The sequence below is a fragment of the Orcinus orca genome, chromosome 2 (genome assembly GCF_937001465.1).
Source record: "Orcinus orca chromosome 2, mOrcOrc1.1, whole genome shotgun sequence".
NCBI lineage: Eukaryota > Metazoa > Chordata > Mammalia > Artiodactyla > Delphinidae > Orcinus > Orcinus orca.
This window is the reverse complement of record NC_064560.1, coordinates 144123383-144148550: the sequence shown is the minus strand read 5'-3', so window position 1 is coordinate 144148550 and position 25168 is coordinate 144123383. Positions and strand designations below refer to the sequence as shown.

Sequence of the window (25168 nt, the reverse complement as noted above, 5' to 3'; positions counted from 1 at the left end):
CCTAGAGAAATGGAAATAAAAACAAAAATAAACAAATGGGACCTAATGAATCTTAAAAGCTTTTGCACAGCAAAGGACACCATACACAAGACAAAAAGACAACCCTCAGAATGGGAGAAAATATTTGCAAACGAAGCGACTGACAGAGATTTAATCTCCAAAATATACAAGCAGCTCACGCAGCTCAATTTCAAAAAAAAAAACAACCCCATCCAAAAACAGGTAGAAGACCTAAATAGACATTTCTCCAAAAAGATATAGATATTGGCAACAAACACATGAAAGGATGCTCAACGTCACTAATCGTTTGAGAAATGCAAATCAAAACTGCCATGAGGTATCACCTCACAGCATTCAGCATGGCCATAATCAAAAAATCTACAAACAATAAATGTTGGAGATGGTGTGGAGAAAAGGGAACCTTCTTGCACTGTTGGTGGCAATGTAAATTGATACAGCCACTATGGAGAACAGAATGGAGGTTCTTTAAAAAACTAAAAATAGAACTACCGTACAGCCCAGCAATCCCACTATTGGGCATATACCCTGAGAAAACCATAATTCAAAAAGATTCATGGACCACAATGTTCATTGCAGCTCTATTTACAATAGCCAGGACATGGAAGCAATCTAAGTGTCCATCGACAGATGAATCGATAAAGAATAGGTGGCACATATATACAATGGAATACTACTCAGCCATAAAAAGAAAATAAATTGAGTTATTTGTAGTGAGTTGGATGGACATAGAGACTGTCATGCAGAGTGAAGTAAGTCAGAAAGAGAAAAACAAACATCATATGCCGACACATATATATGGAATCTAAACAAAAAAAAAAAAAATGGTTCTGAAGAACCTAAGGGCAGGAAAGGAATAAAGACACAGACGTAGGGAATGGACTTGAGGACACAGGGAGGGGGAAGGGTAAGCTGAGATGAAGTGAGAGAGTGGCATTGACTTATATATACTACCAAATGTAAAATAGATAGCTAGTGGGAAGCAGCCACATAGCACAGGGAGATCAGCTCGGTGCTTTGTGACTACCTAGAGGGGTGGGAGCCACAAGGCGGAGGAGATATGGGGATATATGTATATGTATAGCTGATTCACTTTGTTAGAAAGCAGAAACTAACACACCACTGTAAAGCAATTATATTCCAATAAAGATGTAAAAAATAATAATAAAGAGTGGGATATAAATTGGATATGCAGTATGATCACAATTATTTAAAAAAAAAAACTAAACTAAAAGTGTAAATAATGCTCGATAGAATTCTGATTCTAATAATGTTGGGCTAAATTATATGGTCCCTTTTACTGAGTATAATTTAAAAAGCTGAATGAAATACTCATGAAAAGGTTTAAAAAATCTCCATAAAATTAACAAGGCAGTAAGTATACCAGATTGAATTTTAGGAAATGTAAGATCTCACAGAGATAAGTTTACTTCTCAAAAACAGTTCCGGGGCTTCGCTGGTGGCGCAGTGGTTGAGAGTCCGCCTGCCGATGCAGGGGACACGGGTTCGTGCCCTGGTCTGGGAAGATCTCACATGCCGCGGAGCAGCTGGGCCCGTGAGCCATGGCCACTGAACCTGCGCGTCCGGAGCCTGTGCTCTGCAGCGGGAGAGGCCACAACAGTGAGAGGCCCATGTAAAAAACAGTTCTGTCCTGAGAGATTTTTCTGATCATGAATATAGAGACTTCCTAATAGGTCAGAGGGCTGCACATGTGCTCAGAAGGCATGCAGAAAAATGTGTTCATTAGTGTTATGTGTAACAACCCCAAACTGGAAAAAACCCAGTTGTCCATCCATAGTGAAATGGAAATATACATTGAAGTATTTAAACAAGGGGATACTATAAAACAATGAAAACAATTGAGTACTGCTGCAGGGAACTACATATTGCTCATGGGCATAATGTTGACAAAAGAAGAAAGATACACATGAATAAACACAATAGACTCTATATAAATTTGAAAAACGAGGGACATACTCAAAAGGGGATAGAACCATAAAGAAAAGCAAGTAAGCGATTAACATAAAAGTCTGGATTATGTTTATTTGTGAGGAGATGGAGGGGATCTGGTCTAAAATAGGAGCAGACTGACAGAGGAACAGACCACATGGGCATTCATATTATAATTACTCATTGTACTGCACATGTATGCTTTTTGCACTTTTTAGTATAATCTATTCCACCAAAAATGTTTTAAAATGGTTAAATATTAAAAAGTAGTCAAAATGTCTTGTGATTAAAAATAGTCTTTATTTAAGTACATTTTCTCTTTTAGGCCAAGTAGGTACCACTTGGCAATAGGAATGGCATAGGAGTGAAGGATGTACTCTAAAGATACATTCTAGCATGTTGTACTCCATTCATGCCATGCTTCCCCAGATGGTGAGCACCTGAAGAGCAGGAACGTATTTTATGTGCCCTTTGGAGAAACCAGGGAGAAGCCAGAAGAGCTAAGAACTTATTCTGGTTTTGTTATATAAGTGAATGACTACAACTACTATTATTACTACTAAAATTAGAACTATTATTGCTCTTGCTACCATTTGCTGATTGCTTTCTTTATGTCAAGAACTGTGCTAAGCTTGAGGGAGCATGATGATATAAAATATGAGCCAACGGGGCTTCCCTGGGGGCGCGGTGGTTGAGAGTCCGCCTGCCGATGCAGGGGACACGGGTTCGTGCCCCAGTCCGGGAAGATCCCACATGCCGCGGAGCGGTTGGGCCCGTGAGCCATGGCCGCTGAGCCTGCGCGTCCAGAGCCTGTGCTCCACAACGGGAGAGGCCACAACAGTGAGAGGCCCGCGTACCGCAAAAAAAAAAAACAAAAAAAACAAAAAAAACAAAAAAAACGAGGCAACGAACATTTTTTTTTGTCCTGCAATACTTTAATCCCTTTATATATTCCCTTGCCCATTCATTCCCCTGTCCACTTATTTAGAACCTTGTCATCTACTGATTAACGGGTAGACAGAATATAGAGAAAATGTAAAGAGAAATAAGGAAAAGTTAATTTTTACCTTGAGTTTTCAAAGCTCTATGTCTTGATAAAAATTTTGTTAACTCACCCTATCTCACCTAGTTTGTCGTTGCTTTTTAGTTTTTGCTTTCTGTCTTTCTTTTTTTGTCATACTGGAGAATGATGAAAATATTCTGGCCTACAGAAAGAGCACAAAGACAAATGTGTACATAGAAACAGTACCTCCAAGGTGAATATAAAGAGAAAATTGTAGTAAAACACTTCTAGTTTTCACAAGTTGAGGAGGGCTGTCCTACATTTTCTGCCTAGATCTCTGGAAGACTTAGTTCCCAAAAAAGTTCTCTTAGCAATTATGGCATGAGAGGTATAAAAAGGTTATGTATCAGAGACAAAGAAGGCACCAAAGTAATACACCTGAGTACTGTAAGAGAGCACTTCCAAGAGGCCTCTGGGGGTGGGGGTGGATGGAGAGAGAAAGGGAGGAAGTGGGGAAGGGAAGGTGAGAGCTAACAAGTATAAAGGGTCTATATGAGAGAATTCAGTCAATACATCATTGAACAAACAGGGATAAAACATCTAATAAGTGCTAATATCAGGTTTGTTATTATCTGAGACTTTTCTGGGATGATGTATATAGTAAACACCCATGCCTGCGTGGGTTAATATTAAAAGACTTGACTCCTTATCCTGATAAAAACTTAGTTGGCACTCTGGAGAAAGAAGTGGAAGGGAGTAAAAACTAAGATGTGAGTAGGTTAAAATATGGAGATTTCATAATGTTGGTATTATTATAATCACTGTAAAACTAAGAGACAAAATTTCAGGTAAATCATCAAGAGTCACAGGGCTATTAAAAAGTATAGCTACAGTTACAATCACCTTCCTAATGGAAGGTCACATAGATTTAACTCTATGTTTTCATCTAAACGTTTGATGGTTTTAGGTCTTACATTTAGGTCTGTGATTTTCGTGTATAGTGTATGGAAGTAGATTCATCCTCCATTTTTTCTCTTTATCTCTTCCTGGAAAGCCTGACAATTACAGATTGCATTAATAGGCTTTCTTATGCTCTAGCAGACCAGAAAGATAGCACCTTTGAAGGAGTTCCTCATCTTTTGCAAGCTCAGGGAAAATATGGCTGAGGACAAAGTCCAGGTTATGGTAATGCTCTACTCTTGGCTCTCTGGTGGGAAATACTTTTCACCCCAGTTTATGGTATACCTGAACTTATTTAGCCCAAGGATTTCCAGGAGATATAAATAAACTGCATAAGCAGGTTTATTAGACTCCCATGGTACCAACTATTATTGCTTAGCTGCCTCTTTTCTTCAACCTGCCCTGATAACCTCATGCAGGGTTTCTTATTATTATAAAAGGGGGAAAAGTTTTGCATTTTATTGCTATTTCTATCTTGATATTATTAATTACAATATATGGAAAGATCAGTATGAAACAGAAAAGCTCCCTTATGGAGCATATCACATAATTTAAAATTATCAAATCATTAAAAGGTTGCATTTAAGTGATAAACTGTGAATGTACCTTATTTTAACATATTGTTATCTTAATCTCTAAGAACACTAACATAGACAACTATCCAAGCTGTCTCTCAAAAGATCTATGAAGGGCTTCCCTGGTGGCGCAGTGGTTGAGGGTCCGCCTGCCGATGCAGGGGACATGGGTTCGTGCCCCGGTCCGGGAAGATCCCACATGCCGCGGAGCGGCTGGGCCCGTGAGCCATGGCCGCTGAGCCTGCACATCCGGAGCCTGTGCTCCGCAACGGGAAAGGCCACAACAGTGAGAGGCCCGTGTACCGCAAAACAAACAAACAAACAAAAAAAGATCTATGAACAATCCCAATTAATGATTCTAGAATATTACCTAGATCTTATTATTAGATAAATAATATTAGATTGTGTTACTATATGAACCAAGTGTGTTATGTATGTTGTTAGGGAGCACTTTAAGTGGCTAAATTGTAGGGCATGTGAATCAATAATGCTGTTCTAAAATAATGGTACACACAAAAAATTTTTTAAATCATTAATGGAAAAGTCGAAACAGAAAAAATTCCAAATGTTGTATGGTTTACTGCTTGAAAAGTGGCAAAATAACTTATTTAGTTTTCCTATAATAAATTAAGACTACATGCTGTACAAGAAAATAAAATAAGATACAACAGAGAAGCTAATAGAGGAAAAAAAAGGAATCATATAAAAAGCTTTTGATTATCTCAAGGGGAAAATAATCAACCAAAAAGAAGACTAGAGCGGAAAGGAAAAAAAAGAAATAATAAATATACCAAAGAAAGAGAAAAAAATACTAATATGATATATTTAAAGCAAAATCTATCAGTATTTACATCAAATTTAAATAGAATAAATGCTCTGTTAGGGGTTGAACTGGGTTCCCCCAGAATTCATATGTTGAAGTCCTAACCCCCACACCTCAGAATGTGACCTTACTTGGAAATAGGGTCATTGTAGATATAATCAGTTAAAATGAGGTCATACTGGCGTACGATGGGCTCAATCCAATACAACTTGTGTCTGTATAAAAAGGGGAAATTTGGAAGCAGACTCACAGAGATAACACCAAATGAAGATGAAGAGAGAGACCAGGGATGCTTCTGCAAGCTAAGGTACATCAAAGATTGCCAGAAACCACCAGAAGCTAATTGAAAGGCTTAGAATAGATTATCTCACAACCCTCAGAAAGAAGCAACCCTGCCACCACCTTGATCTCAGACTTGTAGCCTCCAAAACTGGAAGACAACAAATTTCTGCTGTTGAAGCCACCAGTTTTGGTACTTATCAGGTATTTTGTCTCAGAAGCCCTAGCACACTAATACAAACTCCAATTAAACAAATAAGTTTGTCATTCTGGACTCAATTTAAACTTTATGTTGCTGACAGGAGACACATACACAATATAAAAATAGATAAATGCTGAAAAGAAAAGACCAAAAAATCTTTTCATATGCAAATGTTAAAAAAAGCTATATTAATATCAGAAAACATGACCCTTTAGTCAAGAAAGCATTACTAGAGAAAAAGGATACACTTCAGCAGGATGAGGCAGCAATTATAAAACTGTATAGTTTCTTAACAATGTAGCCTCAAAATGTAGAAAGCAACATCAATAAAGTCATAATCATCAGATATAATTTAATACTATATCCTCTTGTGTACAAAAGAATAAACAGAGAAAATAAAAATAATCAATAAGAATATAGAATAGTTGAAAACATGATTCACTAGTTGCTCTAATAAACATTTTATACACACATACACTCTTTGTGTATATAAAACACAACACACACATACACTGTGTATACACATACACAAACACTACACTCTGTGTATCAGCTGAAAATTACACATTTGTTAAACACAGAAAATATTTTTAAAAATCAAATATTCTTTGAATTAAAACAAGTCTATAAAAATTTCAAAGGACTGGAATTATCCAGAATAATTTTTTCAGACCACAGTGCTTTAAGTTAGACATTAATAAGAAAAATATATCTATAAAGCCTGCATGTGTATGGAAATTTACTAGTATACTCTAAATAAACCGTGGGTCAAAAAATAACTAATAATGCAAATCAGAAAATATTTTGAATTAAATGATAATGAAAACTCTAAATAGGAAATCTTGAGGGATACAGCTAAAATCGCAAAGAGGGAAATGTATAGTTGTGAAGACATATTTTAGAAAATAAAAAAGACTGAAAAGCACGGACTAATCTTCATTCTTAAGATGTTTTAAAAGGAACAGCAAATTAAGCCCAAGGAAAGTAAAAGAAAGAAAATAATAAAGATAAAGGCAGAAATTTTTGAAATAGAAAATAAATATACAATAGGAAAGTTCAACAAACCAAAACTCTTATTTAAAATAACTATTAAAAGTAAGTTCCCACTATCAAGACTGATTAGGGCAATAAAAACGGATGCCATTAGAGATAATAAAGGTATTTTTAAAAATATGAAGCTATTAGAATAACTGGAACCATACATTTAAAAATTTACATGACATCAACAAATTTTAGAAAAATATAATTACCACACCAGTCTGACACAAGATATATTATAAAAAATTTGAACATATCTATCATTATTAATGAAGTAGAATCCATAATTAAAATCCTCCTACAAGGAAATCTTCAGGAACAGATGGTTTTACTGATTAATACTTCCAAACAAGTAAAGGAGAAATAATAGCCATCTTACACACTCTTTCAGAAAATAAGAAAAGAAAAAAAACACTCAATTTATATTATGAAGTCATCATAACATTAATGTTAAATACTGATGAGAATGTTATTAGAAGAGAATTATGAACGATATTGATAAGGAACCATGGGCAAAAACATTCTTAACACATTATTAAACTGAGTTCAGCCATATATGTAATGATAAACATAATGATGAGTTTGGACTGATTTCAGGAATTCTTTTTAACATTTCAAAATCAGTCAGTGTAATGTTTTAACAGAGTAAAGGAGAGAAACATGTATCATTTCAATAGACACAGTAAAAAATTTAGATAAAATTCAACACCCGTTCTGATTTAAAAAAACAAAAAAACCTTCTAGACTAGGAATATACAGGAACTACTTAACCTAATAAATGGTATCCTAAAAATATTATTCATGATGAAATACTGAATGTTTTCTGTCTGAATTAAGTAACAAGATGAGGGTGTCCATTATCACCACATTTATTTAGCAATGGACTGGATGTTCTAGACAGTAAAATAAACAAGAACATAAATAAAAGGTGTAAATAATGGAAAGGAAGAAATAAAACTGTTATTGTTTGCAAATTGATAATGTACAAAGAAAAGCTAAAGCCACAGATAAAAATATACCATTTGCAATAGCAGGAAAAAAAGTCAAAGACCTAGGATTATATTTACTGAAAATGATGAAACAAAATAAAATTAATTCACATCAGAGCTATTGCAGCCCTTTATCCACCCAACAAGTGTTTGATCACTACTGCAATCCAAGTATTCTGTTAGACATTGGAAATACAGAGATGAATAAAACAAAGTCCCTCCCCTCAGAGAGCTCTAGTAAACATGAAAAACAAAAGCATTCATTAAAAATGTAGTACAGAATTTGCTAAAATGAAGCTGGTTAGAATTTTGCTGCACAGAGTGCGTTTCATGAAATTTGAACATCAAAATACAAGATAGTAATGGTTTATAACTAGTTGAGTAAAATAGGAATCCATGAGTCAATGCTGATAATACTAGTAGAAATGAACAAATGTATAAACAAGTTGGGGACAAGGAAACGGTGTTCCTTATAGTAGTAGAAGGTAAACTGATAAACGCAGAAATAATAGTAAAGCTAGAAAAATCACCATTAAGCTAACATCATGGTAATAACTGACTCAGGCAAAATCAATAGACGTTAAAACAGTGGGTGAAAGTTTGATAAAAAACAGAATATTTCCACAGTCTCAAAATATCTCCTCACAAAGCGACTAATTTAAAAGAGGTATGTAGTAACTTTATAGTGAAGAAAACTGGTTAACAACTTCTCAAAAATATATAAAAATCAATATCATGCTGCTGAACTGTTCTAGGTTAAAAGAGACTAAGGAGACCTGAAAACTAAATGCAGTGTGGATTGGACCCTGGACCAGAATTATTTTTTTCTATAAAGGACAATATTGGGATAGTGAGTTTTAAAACCTTCTTTAAAAAAGTCCATTAGCATTTTTCTTCAAATGTATTTCAATATAAATTCACAGGGATTTCACTTTGTAGTGGATGTCTGTTGCTTTTTTTTTTTTCTTTTTCCCCAAGCATTCCTTCCTCTTTCATCTGCTAAAGAACTCCTCCATCTACTGGAGAAACACCGCTGTCACCCCAGGTGGTTCTGGGGAAATGACTAGTCACAATACTCTGCCCTGGACAAGGGCGAGCATGTGAGCCAAAGGAGATAAATTTGGGTCATCTGCCTTAATTATCCAATCTTGAATGAAAATGGAAAGGAAACTCTCCCTTTCCTCATTTAATTTTGAAATAGCAGTTTCAGCAACTTTCTTAAATAGAACAGAAAAAATATGCTGAGAACCAGCAGGAAAAAATATGTTGTAAATCTTGGTGTATGCTATAGAAAAATGTCCACAGTAAAACATTAATTAAAAAAGGATTAACTTCAGGATAATCTACTTTGCTGAATCCATTTATATTAAAAAATGTTTCTGTGTGGCTACATATATTTTTGTTTATATAGAAACAGGTCTAAAAGAATATAAGTATAAAACAAAACTTCTAAGATTGGGAAAGAGAGAAAAAAAAATCACACTTTCACTTTCTAAAACCCTGTAGTGTTTGAAATATTTACAACTATTTTGTAAATAAGGCAAATGCAATAAAAGTAAGGTTTTTTGTTGTTGTTCATTTCTGTCTCTATGAAATGTACAAATTTTCTTTTAATGCTAGGTGTCTTATGCCTTTAAATTTCCTGGATTTTTTGTTTTCTGGGCTGTGGTAGAGCTTCTGGGCTTTATTTGTCTTTCTAGACAGCTGGCATTGTACTAAGGTGATGCTGGCAGTAAGAACTATCTGGTCCCACGGTCCCTGGAGTCAATTACGGAACACTTGGACAAGATTCAAGCCGAAGAATGCATGATGACTACATCATCCCCATGTACAATCCATGTGTCTTTGTCTAACTGTGAACCACAGTAGGTGGCTCCAAAACCCAGTGCATAAAGTAGGGTAGGGTGACTGATGTGACAACTGGTTATAATATAACAGAGACCTGACATAAATAAGAGGAGATTTTTTTTTTTTTTTTTTTTTTTTTTTTTTGCGGTACGCGCGTCTCTCATCATTGTGGCCTCTCCCGTTGCGGAGCACAGGCTCCGGACGCGCAGGCTCAGAGGTCATGGCTCACGGGCCCAGCCGCTCCGTGACATGTGGGATCCTCCCAGACTGGGGCATGAACCTGTGTCCCCTGCATCGGCAGGCGGACTCTCAACCACTGCGCCACCAGGGAAGCCCATGGAGAGATATTTTTAATATGATGAAAACAGTGAGGTAGTATTAAGGTATAAGAGCAATTAAAAATAAAATGGTGTGATTTTTATTAATATATTATTGGAGGTAAATTCAGATAAAACTTTAAAACTGTTACTTTTGTCCTAAGTAATTCCTGCCAGGATAGCCTTGAATTTCTGTATATTTGGATAATGCTTGAATATCTTCTTTCTTAAGTAGAAAACATTTTTTGTAGACTTTTATTCCAGAATTTGAGCCCATTTATAGCAGTCATTAAATATGGCTATAGGTAAGCACAGTGATTGCTGAAAATGTTTTCCCCTCTGGGAAACACAATAGGTATTTGTGATGTTTGGCATAAGGCAGGAAGGAGTGGCCACTGTCTGTCTGTTATATTAAAGTTGGAAATATGACCTCACCAAACGTTGGGGTTTCCTCATGAGGTTACTTCTGTTAAACACTTGTCCTCCCTCTCAACTGGATGCAAATGTATGTAGTTTCACTAAGAATTGTATTTGGAGAAAGTTAAATTTCATGAGAGGATACCTGGAAAGTTAATATAACTTTGGGGCTAATAGAATCATTTGGAACAACTCTCTGTAACAAGTTACTCCTAAATATAATCTAATTTCTGATGTTATACAACTGATAAAAGTTTCCTAATCCAATGGTATGCTGATGATGGCTCTCATTGACTACTAAATGACAATTATTCAATTTTCAGGAATTTTGAGAGCTGATTCACCTCACATTTGTAGTTAGATATTGGCCCTGATGTGAATAAGTACACCATAGGAATTTACAAATGCTACAGATCAGGGCTCCTCCCCCATCCACCAGACAGCTATGAAACCTTCTCAAAACACTACTGTTTAATAGCCTGCTAGTTAAATGGTCTTTGTTTTGATTTACATCATCACTAAGACCACATGGATCATTACTCTAAGACAGAATTTGTACAGAAAACATAGAAGCAGGAAAAAAAATAAAAAACAAACTAGGGAGAACGATGTTCGGGAGTTGAGGGTCAGCAGAAAGTATTAAGAGGAATAAACCACGTGAAATTCCTGAAAAGCCCAGATAAGACTGTGGTTGAGATAAATCCACTGAAGTTTACAACTAACAGTTCATTAATTTTTGTTCAATAGTGGAAAGAAAAAAGTTTGCAGTGGAGGGGGACCTTCAAGATGGTGGAGGTGTAAGATGTGGAGATCACCTTCCTCCCCATAAATACATCAACATGAGGAACAACTCCTACAGAACACCTACTGAACGCTGACAGAAGACCTCAGGCTTCCCAAAAGGTAAGAAAACACACACGTACCTGGGTAGGGCAAAAAAAAAAAAGAAAAGAAAAGAAAAGAAAAAACAGAGACAAAAGAAGAGGGACGGGAACTGCACCTCAGGGAGGGAGCTGTAAAGGAGGAAAAGTTTCGACACATTAGGAAGCCCCTTAGCGGGCGGAGACGGGGGTTGGGTGGGAGGGAAGCTTCGGAGCCACAGAGGAGAGCACAACAACAGGGGTGCACACGGCAAAGCAGAGAGATTCCTGCACAGAGGATTGGTGCCGATCAGCACTCACCAGCCCGAGAGGCTTGTCTGCTCACGCACCGGGGCGGGTGGGGGCTGGGAGCTGAGGCTCGGACTTAGGAGGTCGGATCCCAGGGAGAGGACTGGGGTTGGCAGCTTGAACACAGCCTGAAGGGGGCTAGTGCACCACAGCTAGCTGGGAGGGAGTCCAGGAAAAAGTCTGGACCTGCCTAAGAGGCAAAAGACCATTGTTTTGGGCTGTGTGAGGAGAGGGGATTCAGAGCACCGCCTAAATGAGCTTCACAGATGGGCGCTAGCCATGGCTATCAGCTCAGACCCCAGAGACTGGCATGAAACGCTAATGCTGCTGCTGAAACCACCAAGAAGCCTGTGTGCGAGCACAGGGCACTATCCACACCCCACTTCCGGGGAGCCTGTGCAGCCAGCCACTGCCAGGGTCCCGGGATCAAGGGACAACTTCCCTGGGAGAACACACGGCGCGCCTCAGGCTGGTGCAACGTCACGCCGGCCTCTGCCACCGCAGGCTCTCCCCGCATCCCGTACCCCTCCCTCCCCGTGGCCTGAGTGGGCCAGAGCCCCCGAATCAGCTGCTCCTTTAACCCAGTCCTGTCTGGGCGGGTAGCAGAGGCCCTCAGGCGACCTATACTCAGGCGGGGCCATATCCAAAGCTGAACCCCAGCAGCTGTGCGAACAAAGAAGAGAAAGGGAAATTTCTCCCTGAAGCCTCAGGAGCAGTAGATTAAATACCCACAATCAATCTGATGTACCCTGCATCTGTGAAATACCTGAATAGACAACGAATCGTCCCAAAATTGTGGCTGAGGACTTTGGAGCAACTGTCGACTTGGAGTTTGATGTCTGCGACTGCTTTGCTTCTGATATTTATGTTTATCTTAGTTTAGTGTTTAGCACTTGTTATCACTGATGGATTTGTTTATTGGTTTGGTTGTGTTCTTCTTTTTTTTATTATTATTATACATATATATTTTTAAATATTTTTTTCTTTCTTTTTCTCTCCCTTTTCTTCTGAGCTGTGTGCCTGACAGGCACTTGGTGCTCCAGCCTGGTGTCAGGCCTGAGCCTCAGAGGTGGAAGAGCCAAGATCAGGACATGGGACAACCAGAGACCTCCCGGCCCCACATAATATCAATCAGCTAGAGCTCTCGCAGAGATCTCTATCTCAACGCTAGGACCCAGCTCCACCCAACAGCCAGCAAACTCCAGTGCTGGACACACTATGCCAAACAACTAGTAAGACAGGAACAAAACCCCACCCATTAGCAGAGAGGCTGCCTAAAATCATAATAAGTTCACAGACACCCCAAAACACACCACCCAATGCAGCGCTGCCCACCAGACAAACAAGATCCAGCCCCACCCACTGGAACACAGGCACCAGTCCACTCCACCAGGAAGCCTACACAAGCCACTAAAACAACATTACCCACTGGGGATAGACACCAAAAACAATGGGAATTACGAACCTGCAGCCTGCGAAAAGAAGACACTGAACACAGAAAGTTAAGCCAAATGAAAAGACAGATAAATATGCAGCAGATGAAGGAATAAGGTAAAAACCAATCAGACCAAACAAATGAAGAGGAAATAGGCAGTCTACCTGAAAAAGAATTCAGAGTAATGAGAGTAAAGATGATCTAAAATCTTAGAAATTGAATGGAGAAAATACAAGAAACGTTTAACAAGGACCTAGAAGAACTAAAGAGTAAACAAACGATGAACAACACAATAAATGAAATTTAAAATTCTCTAGAAGGAATCAATAGCAGAATAACTGAGGCAGAAGAACCGATAAGTGACCTGGAAGATAAAATAGTGGAAATAAGTACTACAGAGCAGAATAAAGAAAAAAGAATGAAAAGAATTGAGGACAGTATCAGAGACCTTGGGGGCAACATTAAACACACCAACATTCGAATTATAGGGGTCCCAGACGAAGAAGAGCTTGAGAAAATATGTGAAGAGCTTATAGTTGAAAACTTCCCTAACATGGGAAAGAAAATAGTCAACCAAGTCCAGGAAGCACAGAGAGTCCCATACAGGATAAATCCAAGGTGAAACATGCCAAGTCACATATACATCAAACTATCAAAAATTAAATACAAAGAAAATATATTAAAAACAGCAAGGGAAAAGCAACAAATAACATACAAGGGAATCCCCATAAAGTTAACAGCAAATCTTTCAGCAGAAACTCTGCATGCCAGAAGGGAGTGGCAGGACATATTTAAAGTGACGAAAGGGAAAAACCTACAACCAAGATTACTCTATCCAGAAAGGATCTCATTCAGATTCGATGGAGAAATTAAAACCTTTAGAGACAAGCAAAAGCTAAGAGAATTCAGCACCACAAACCAGCTTAAAACAAATGTTAAAGGAACTCTCTAGACAAGGAAACACAGGAGAAGGAAAAGACCTACAATGACAAACCAAAAATAATTAAGAAAATAGTAATAGGAACATACGTATCGATAATTACACTAAGTTTAAATGGATTAAATGCTCCACCAAAAGACATAGACTGGCTGAATGGATACAAAAACAAGACCCATATATATATGCTGTCTACAAGAAACCCACTTCAGGCCTAGGGACACACACAGACTGAAAGTGAGGGGATGGAAAAAGATATTCCATGCAAATGGAAATCAAAAGAAAGCTGGAGTAGCAATTTTCATATCAGACAACAGACTTTAAAATAAAGACTATTACAAGAGACAAAGAAGGACACTACATAATGATCAAGGGATCAATCCAAGAAGAAGATATAACAACTGTAAATATTTATGCACCCAACATAGGAGCACCTCAATACATAAGGCAAATGCTAACAGCCATAAAAGGGGAAATCGACAGTAACACAATCATAGTAGGGGACTTTAATACTCCACCTTCACCAATGGACAGATCATCCAAAATGAAAATAAATAGGGAAACACAAGCTTTAAATGATACATTAAACAGGATGGACTTAATTGATATTTATAGGACATTCCATCCAAAAACAACAGAATACACTTTCTTCTCAAGTGCTCATGGAACATTCTCCAGGATAGATGATATCTTTGGTCACAAATCAAGCCTTCATAAATCTACGAAAATCAAAATCGTATCAAATATCTTTTCCAACTACAACGCTTTGAGACTAGATATCAATTACAGTAAAACAATCTGTAAAGAATACAAACACATGGAGGCTAAACAATGCACTACTAAACCAAGAGGTCACTGAGGAAATCAAAAAATACCTAGGAACAAATGACAATGAATACACGACAACCCAAAACCTATGGGATGCAGCAAAGCAGTTCTAAGAGGGAAGTTTATAGCAATACAATCCTACCTCAAGAAACAAGAAAAAAATCTCATATAAACAGCCTAACCTTACACCTAAAGCAATTAGAGAAAGAAGAACAAAAACACCCCCAAAGGTAGCAGAAGGAAAGAAATCATAAAGATCAGATCAGAAATAAATGAAAAAGAAATGAAGGGAAACAATAGCAAAGATCAATAAAACTATAAGCTGGTTCTTTGAGAAGATAAACAAAATTGATAAACCATTAGCCAGACTCATCAAGTTAGAAAGGGAGAAGACTCAAATCAACAAAATTAGAAATGAAAAAGGAGAAGTAACAACTGACACTGCAGAAATACAAAGGATCATGAGAGATTAATACAAGCAATTATGCCAATAACATGGACAACCTGGAAGAAATGGACAAATTCTTAGAAAAGCACAACCTTCCGAGACTGAGCCAGGAAGAAATAGAAAATATAAACAGACCAATGACAAGCACTGAAATTGAAACTGTGATTAAAAATCTTCCAACAAACAAAAGCCCAGGAAAAGGTGGCTTCACAGGTGAATGCTATCAAACATTTACAGAAGAGCTAACACCTATCCTTCTCAAACTCTTCCAAAATATAGCAGAGGGAGGAACACTCCCAAACTCATTCTGAGGCCACCATCACCCTGATACCAAAACCAAACAAAGATGTCACAAGAAAAGGAAACCACAGGCCAATATCACTGATGAACATAGATGCAAAAATGCTCAAGAAAATACTAGCAAACAGAATCCAACAGTACATTAAAAGGACCATACACCATGATTGAGTGGGGTTTATCCGAGAGTGTTTGTGATCAAAGGAATGGATTTCACTTTGTTGTTTTGTTTCTTTTCGTTTTTAACATAGCCCAGCCCTACTAGGCTGAGGAAAAGAGCCAAAAGAGAATGAATGAATCTATGATGGAAAAAGTACTTGTTAGAGCAAAGCCTCTGTGAGGCCAACAGGGGATGAAGTAGAGAGCATCATCTGATCAGCAGACAGGAAATAAAGAATGAGTAACATGCAGAATCAGATAGTTTGTTTGGAAGCAAAGGTCGAGAGAGTGTGTGTGTAATGGTTTTTTTCTTGAAGAGGAGGTGACACATTCTTCTGACCTCATCCAAATGTGGCATGGACTGGGTGATGCTTGGAGAGAGCGGAAAACATTTGGAACAGCCCCTGAGGTTGCTGAGTGACGACACTGCCTAAGGAACAGCTGAAGTAATGAGAAGATCGTGTTCCTGCTCTTGTATTGCCCTTGGTTGCTTCTCCTCCAATTTATTCTTCAGCTCGCTTAACAAGGTGATGTTTGAAATAGAAGACTCACAATGTCACCTCTTAGGATAAAAATATTATATTTATAAGATAAAGTTAAACTTTCTTCAAGTGTACCTCTAACCTATTTTACTGCTTTCATTTCCCCCCACTCCTTGCTGAGACTCTAAACTCTAATCACCCTGGCTGTCTTGTTCTTTGACCAATCATTCTGGCTCTTTCATTTCATTTCCAGTTGAAATATCCCTTTTCCATTCTCCTCCTGCCTAACATTCTCAACTTTCAAGTTTTACCTTAAATGTTCTGATCTCCACAAAGTCTTCACTGACATTCCTGAGCATAAACTGCTATCTCATTTATCTTCTAATAACACTCTGTATAAGACCTCTTCTAGAGAACTTGCAAGACTGCATAGTAATTTGTTTCCATATTTGTGTTTCCTTCTCAATTTTGGGTATGCGTCTTATGCACCTTTTTATCACAATACCTACTGTAGGCTGTACCACAGTGTTTACCATGTGGAATATACAAAAGAAACATATGTGTAATACATTTAAGAATGAATAAATAAATGAAGAGTTGCACACAGTAGTAGAGCCCTAGCAGAAGAATCAGAATTATAAATAGCAGCATCACCAACTATAAATAACATTAGTTAACTGAAGGTGGAAAAATGATTAGCATATGTACTGCACAAGCAGAATCTTTAGAAATATATTTTCTTCAAGTTGTATAATTCCATTTATCTATTTCCTAATTATTGTACCACACAGACAACAGGATTAATGGCATCTGTCTCTTTTTTGTTTCCAGGGAAACGGTATGATTAAATTGGTTAAAATTATGGGCTAAATTTCTCAGGCTCTATCAAAACATGTCTCTGTCACTGAATTCCTGTAGTACCTTGAGCATGTCACTAAGGCTCTCTGTATCTTGGATTTTATCTATAAAGTGCAACTAGTAAAAATGATATGCACTTCAATTAACTGTGAAAATAAAATACACATATAAAGTACTTAGATAAGGTACTTTGCACATGTGTTCATTAAATGTAAGCTATCATAATTAGCCATTAATAACTAGGAAAGGGCTCAAGAATAGCTAGAAGACTCATTAACAGAGTTGGACAAATTCAGTGCCATGGTGTTCAAAATGTGTTCAATAAATGGTTCAGAAAACAAAAGTTTGAAATATTGGCATACCAGGGAAGCACACTTCCCATGGTTCTTCATCCTATTATTTCACTGAGGGAAAGTGCTATGTATTATTTAAATTTCTATCTCCAGCACAGTGTGCCTAGTACAATGCGTAATGGATAATACATAATCAAGGAATATCTATTAACTGCATGAATTGATAGGTTAAAATCACACATTCAGTATCTAAATTTTGACCATGTATTTATAGAAAATGATTCTCTTTGTTTAATGAGTGGATCCCTAACTGTGGTCAGTAGTAGTTTCACAAAGAGAGGCTATTTGCTATATTAGCTACAAGAAGAAAATCTACAAACAATAAATGCTGGAGTGGGTGTGGAGAAAAGGGAACCCTCTTGCACTGTTGGTGGGAATGTAAACTGATACAGCCACTATGGAGAACAGTATGGAGGTTCCTTAAAAATCTAAAAATAGAATTACCATAGGACCCAGCAATCCCACTCCTGGGCATATACCCAGAGAAAACCATAATTCAAAAAGACACATGTACCCCAATGTTCACTGCAGCACTGTTTACAATAGCCAGGTCATGGAAGCAACCTAAATGTCCATCGACAGACGAATGGATAAAGAAGATGTGGTACATATATACAATGGAATATTACTCAGCCATGAAAAGGAACAAAATTGAGTCATTTGTAGAGACATGGATGGACCTAGAGACTGTCATACAGAGTGAAGTAAGTCAGAAAGAGAAAAACAAATATTGTATATTAATGCATATTTGTGGAATCTAGAAAAATGGTACAGATGAACCAGTTTGCAAGGCAGAAAGAGACACAGATGTAGAAAACAAACATATGGATGCCAAGGGGGGAAAGGGGGGGTGGGTGGGATGAATTGGGAGGTTGGGATTAACATATATACAGTAATATGTATAAAATAGATAACTAATGAGAACCTGCTGTATAGTACAGGGAACTCCATTTCGCTGTACAGTAGAAACTAACACAACATTGTAAAACTACTATACTGCAATTGAAAAAAAGAAAAAGAAGAACCAGGTAAGACAGAGAGTGTCTTAATGCACACATGCCATGTTCCTCTCCTTAAAAAACTACTGAGATTTGACTTTTTAATTATGATAAATAAAATTTTCAATTTCTGTGCTAACACAACAATCTCAGTCAATACATTCATGGAGGGCAAATGCCCTTAGAGCACAAAATTAACTGTCGGGAGATGCCTAGCTATCAGGGTAATAAAGGGGGAGACAGAAAGGGTTACAGGTTGATTTCTAAAATACTGCTAAAAGAAAATAATTATTGAGAATTTTCTAAGGTGTATCTACAAGATTTCTGTACACTAAAAAAGAAAGTCTACTGTGATAAATAATTTCATAAAATACATTTTTATTTGGGGTTATATCCTAAGAGGTAGAATAGTTTTTTGGTAAAAACATCTGTTTTACTGAACTCTTTGTGTTGTTACAGGTAAATAAAAAATTTATTTTAGGCAGTAGGTCTAGTTAAACATTTATAGAAATGTTTACTCAGCTTGCTAACAGTACTCATCAAGAGCTCTCTTAGTGGAGAAAAATCCCTTTGGAGTTAAATTTTTCAAAGTGGAAATGTGCATGGGATGCTAAGTGGTTAAAATATTTAGCTGTATCTTAACAGACAAAAAACACGCTTGTATCTAGGACACCCTTGCACAACTGTACAAATGAACATTGTCCTCGTGTTGCTTTAGGCTTGGAATAGAAAGTATAATATAAGGAAAAGTTATGTCAACCTAAAGGGTAGCTAGATAAATCCAGTGGTATTAAAATATCATACACTCCAAATTGCCAAACAGTAAGGCTCATTATCTACTTCAAAATATACTGTCTCATCACTCTACTGCTCAAAAACCTCCCATGTCTCCTGGTTTATTACAGAATAAATCTATAATCAGCATGATATTCAAGGCCTTCACAATCTGTCCCTAATACTGTGTGTGAATTATATCCTACTATATAACTTTACTCACCCTACACTTAAGCCAAACCAGCTCTATTACTTTCGGTCATGCCTTTGCTTACCCTGCCATCTCCTTCTGGAATACACTTTCTGCAAAATTTTGCCCATCAAAATCCCATTCATTTTAAGAGTGTCAGCTGAAATGTGTTTTCTTCTATGAACCTTTCAAGCACTGGGTTTAAATGCACACTTTTTTTGAACTTTGATAGAATTTTATCTGACTTTCAACTGGAGCATTTAATTAATTCATGTCTAGAGTGAAGGATCCTTGCAGACAGACAATTCATAAGACAGATACTTGATGAGTGCATGCTATTTGTGAAACATTGTTTTATTGAATGGAAATGTGAAGATTCCAAGGGCACTTAATGTAAAATCTACATGATAATTAGGCTCTCCTGCACAAATCAATCCCCTTTGATTATCTCCATTAAAACACCAACAACCCAGAAGCAATCAAAAGGAAACTGCCTCATCTTCCCATACAAAAACTACACATCAACAATATACTCATATTGTACATTTATTCATTATTACTTCCCTTCAAATACACTGATTTCCACAAAGACCAAACCCTTCTCTTGACTTCTGAATTCTGGATTTTCTTCAAAGACATAATTTTAAGAGTTAATTCTTTTTCTTACATTCACAATTTTTGTCTATCTCCACTAGGTCATAGCACACAAATGTGTTCTAGTGTGTCCTTATTATAAAACAAACAAAAACTCACTTTATCCTGGAGTAGTCACTTTACTCCTTTGTGCCTTAGCTTCCCCTCAGGCAAAATGAAGATGATAATAGTGTACACACTACATGGTTGTCATGAGGATCAAATAGGTATTCTAAAAGAGTGTAAAATGCTTAGAATATTGATTGATTGAGAATAAGGATACAATAAATCATAGGTGTTGCTGTTACTTTTGTTATCATCACTACCATAGCTATTCTGTCTCCTATTCTACCTGACACCTAAACACTGCTGTTCCTTCAGGATCCAGAGCCTTCTTTGAGCTTCTCTATTCTTATTTATCTACATTCTTACCCAAGTAATCTCACCATTACCCAGGGTTTGAAATAATTTCTGTGTGTAAATTATATGTGTGTAGTTCTGACTTCCAGTCTGACTGCCAGTCTGAGTTCCAGACCCTTATGTCTACTTGCTTCTTCACATCTACATTTAGATGTTTACTAAGTATCTCAAATATACCATATCCAAAATGGAAGCCTGATTTAACCCAACAAATCTGTTCCCCACAACCCCATCTTCTCCACCTCCGGTGCTAAAAAGTTATCTTGAGTCATTATTGTATTATTACCTTTCCCATGCCCCATGATTCAATTCAATGGCAAATCCTAACAATCTACACACAAATAAATACATCCTGAATTTATACACTTGTCTTTATGTCTATTGTTACTTTCCTAAACCAAGATGCCATTATATTGTGCCTGAAATACTGTTATTTCCTACCAAATAGTCTTTCTTGCTATCTACATTGGTATTCCACTCACTGTGAGTGAGAATAGAGACAAGCACAATTGCCTTCAAAGTAGTACTTGTTTTATAAATTAATGAAGGCAGTTGATTTAAAAACTTTAAATTCATTCTGTTGAATTTTTAAAAATATTTACTTCAAATCATCTCCATTCTCAAATTGGGAGATAGCAAATTCAAGAATGCTATGACATTGGCTTTATAAATAAATCAGCTTCTTTATCCATATTAATTTCAGACCTTTTTTCTAAGACTAATACTAAGCTTGCATTAAGGTAGTTCCTGTAAATAAAGAGACATATTAACATTCCTTAATTACCCCACAAGAAATAGTCTGATGAAAAGAAAATGCAATAGTGATTTCAGTAGCAAAAAATAAAAGCAAGTCGTTTTCTTTTGAAGCATTTTACTGGAAAGTGACTAGAGTATAAGATCAGACAGAGGAGTCATGGTACTTATCCCAATATGATAATTCATTGGTGACAGTAAAAACCTGCAAAGAGTTTCATGGTGTGGTCAAGGACTGACAAAGAAGCAATAATCTCTAAAAGAATGTTAGCATAGAAGTTTTTTGAAACCTGTGAGATAAGAATAGAGTTTTGACAAGGGGCTTAGAATTTAATCGGGAAAGTTAGTGTGAAGGCAAAAACTTATTTTCAAAAAGGACAAAGTAACTATTCATCTCAGGTAAAAGTATGTCAAAAGGAAGGGTAGGAGATATGGAAGAAACAATTTTTTACATCAGTATATGGTATCTGAAAGTCTAGATGTCTTTCAAAATCAGCTGTACATATTTTTAAGTTGTTTGAATTAAAGTTAGGAAACAAATTTAATTGTGAATTACCTCATAACTAATGAAAAGAAGCCAAGGAAAGGAAAGGAAAATTTATATGACTTACATGTAAAGGAAAATTTACATGACGAATGAAAATTCATTTGTCATAGATTATTAATAATTTTACGTTAATGTTGATGACAGTGATGGATTAGAAAGTTGTCTTCCTTTAGATATGCATCTTTGATTCAGAATGTAAAAACATTAAAAAAAATAGATACTTTTGATTACAATATCATTTATCAACTCCTGGGAGTGGATTAATGATTTCATCTTGCTCATAGATAGGGGTACTTTTGAGTAGGATTACATTAACAATAATTAGTAAGGGGAATGTTGACAGCTGTGTATTGATCATTATGATTTATAGTAAATGACAATTTAGGGGAGTATAGATGGAGCCACAATTTGCACTAGCAAAGAAATGTAATGTGGGCAAAGCTGGAAAGAGAAGATGTTATGATTGCTACAGTGGTTCTCTTCCCTGCATTAAATTACAGCAATGCTGACAAGAATTGCCACTGCCAGAGAATGGGGATCAAGTTAGGCATTAGTTTTTAAGTGAGAATTGGATCATTAATAAAACATCCCAATTTCAAACTTTCCTCAGGTGCAACAGACCCATCAATTTTGGTTTATTAAGTATGTGGAAAGGCCTGAGACTGTCAAATACTTGGACTTAAATTTGTAATTCTAATAAACTACCCAAGTAATGTAAATTTATGTTTTCTAATCAACTTCGCTATGGCATTTGGTACTTCAAGCCACCCAATCTGTTTATGAAAATTAAACTAAAAATTACATTTACAGTATTTTTATTAAATAACCCTTGTTGTGAACAGCTTCGGAAAATGAAACAACTGCCATAAGTTTCCATGTTAAACAGATGTACCTGTTTAATTTAAATTCATTTATGTAAAAATTACCTTTATACATGTTTTTAATTTTTCACGAAATTATGTTTCCATATTGGGGAACCTTTGCATAAGTGTTTTATGCAAAAATCTAAACACCATATGTAACATAATCAAAAGCCCAACTTTTTACTCTTTGGCTCTTACATTTAAAAAGATATTTGGCTTTAGGTTCAGTATATTTATCATATATCTGCAATCACATTTAAAATATTTTCCATATAAACTGAGTAGTATGTTTTACAGAATGTAATTTATATGTTAGGATTCTAAACCTGTTTTGAAAAGTCTCTGATAAGAACTGTTCTCTAATTTTATTTTACACAATTTATACTCTGTGTATTCAGGTGCTGTTTTCACAGTTTAATTACAAGCAGTAGGTATACCTACATTATTATAACTTTTCCTTGGAGTAGGAAATATGGTGTACCACAATATCATTACTACAAAATAGCTCATCTTTTTGAATTTACAGGAAGCATATTTGAGCAAGAAAGGCAAGCTCTTATGGTCCACAGCTTTCACCAATGTATTTATTATTACTAAGTCTGTCGGCAAAAATGAGGGACACTTTTCTCCTCCCTTCCAAGTATACCCCCGTCCTCCACCCAACTGTTTATCGTAAAGACACGTAAGATGTTTTCATCCAGTGTTACTTCAGTAACACTTATTTTTCCTGAAATACTAAAATAACACTTAAAGAGTAATGGCCATAAATTGTTTTTCCTAGGTACAACTTTCAGGAAGTGGGCTTAGATAGAGACAGGGGGCAGTGTACAGATCAGAGGAGGCTCCATAAGAATGGACTGCAAAAATAATGGCTAACTGATGATCCTATAACAGACTGAGGTGATATGAAAAAGATAACTAAATTACTCACTGAAATTAATCCAGTGAAGAAAGAAATGAAATAGCTGTATCATGGAGAAATTAAGTGTTATTCCTTTTAATATGCTGCTTAACTCTACTTCTCTTTTTGTTTCTACTTTAATTAGAATTAAGGTTTCTGTGTGGTACTTAATCCTATAACATGTGTAGCACTAAGAGACAGTAATATGACCTGGTAGTAATAATAAGTGAGAGATTTCAATATGGAGCCTTAAGTGCAGGTGCTTTGAAAGTGACAATATTTTTCTTCAATGCAAACATCTTTAAGCAAGAACACTCTTCATTCAGTTCTGAAGTAGATTTATATGCCTGGATTTATCTATTCAGCACCTTAACCCCGTCCTCATTCTAACCATCACTTTTATTAATCACTCATTAATCACACCTTTAATAAGCACATAGTATGTGTATGTCATATATAGTACTTGAAAGATCAAGAGCTGAAGATCAAAACATAGGTAAATCATTGTTTCCGCTCTCATTCTTTATGTGTGTGTGTGTGTGTGTGTGTGTGTGTGGTACGCGAGCCTCTCACTGTTGTGGCCTCTCCCGTTGCGGAGCACAGGCTCCCGACGCGCAGGCTCAGCGGCCATGGCTCACGGGCCCAGCTGCTCCGCGGCATGTGGGATCTTCCCGGACCGGGGCACGAACCCGTGTCCCCTGCATCGGCAGGCGGACTCTCAACCACTGTGCCACCAGGGAAGCCCATCCGCTCTCATTCTTGAGAACTCACCATCTAATTTGGGGAAGCAGTGGAGGTATCAGTCATATAATAAATAACTGCAAATTTAGAATGAAAAATGAAATATCTTTTCTTTATTAATAAAGTCTTCTTTTAACAAAGTTGACTAATCACTTGACCAACAAATATTCTCAAATCTCTTAATAGATTTTAATAACCACTTATCAATGAAAAATAAAAAATTTAGCAGTGAGGAAGGGAGGGAAACTATTTTACAATTTATTAGCATATATATATACCACTTCTCTTTGAGCCAAGACATGAACAAAGTAAATTCAAATCAACAGACACCCACTAAACAACTGAAAAGGATGAGAGCACGTAATTCCATCCAGAGGAGAGAGGGACATCTTCATAGAGATGGTGACGTTTGAGGTGGTCCTGGGAAAATGAATAGGAGTTTATCACTCAGAATAAAGACAGTGGAAGAACATGCAGAAACACAGGGAGATGTGAAGAAGCAGGTGAGCAAACCAATGCTCACAGGGAGATCCACCTGTGGTTGTAGTGTAGCATCTGCAGATATCCAGAAGGGCCTTCTTTCCCACACTAAGCACACCTGATGTTCTCTTATAGGTCACAAGGATTTGTTGGAAATGCCTTAAGCAAAAAAATCAAATCAGTATTTTAGAGGGAAACATTCATCATTAAACAGAATACAGTTTGGGGAGAGGTAAAAATGGAGACCTGGAGATGGGTTAAGACACTCTGTCAATTACTAGTAGTGGGAATGTGGAAACATTATTTCACCTTGGTTTTCTCATCTGTGAAAGAGGGATAATAATTCAGAAGAAATAACATATATAAAACAAATAAAATAGAGTAAAAGCACCAGCAATATTTTTTAATACAGCAATAGAAAGCAGTAATAGTGGTGACATAGCAAAAAAAATTGATACTAAAGAGTCATGTTCAATGTTTAGA

At 36.6% G+C, this 25168-nt stretch overlaps 1 protein-coding gene across 2 annotated transcripts in view; it reads right to left on the bottom strand.

Moving 5' to 3' along the window:
- LRFN5 (leucine rich repeat and fibronectin type III domain containing 5) overlaps window positions 1–25168 on the bottom strand; it is a 256240-nt gene that overhangs the window by 38895 nt on the left and 192177 nt on the right. The window lies entirely within an intron of this gene.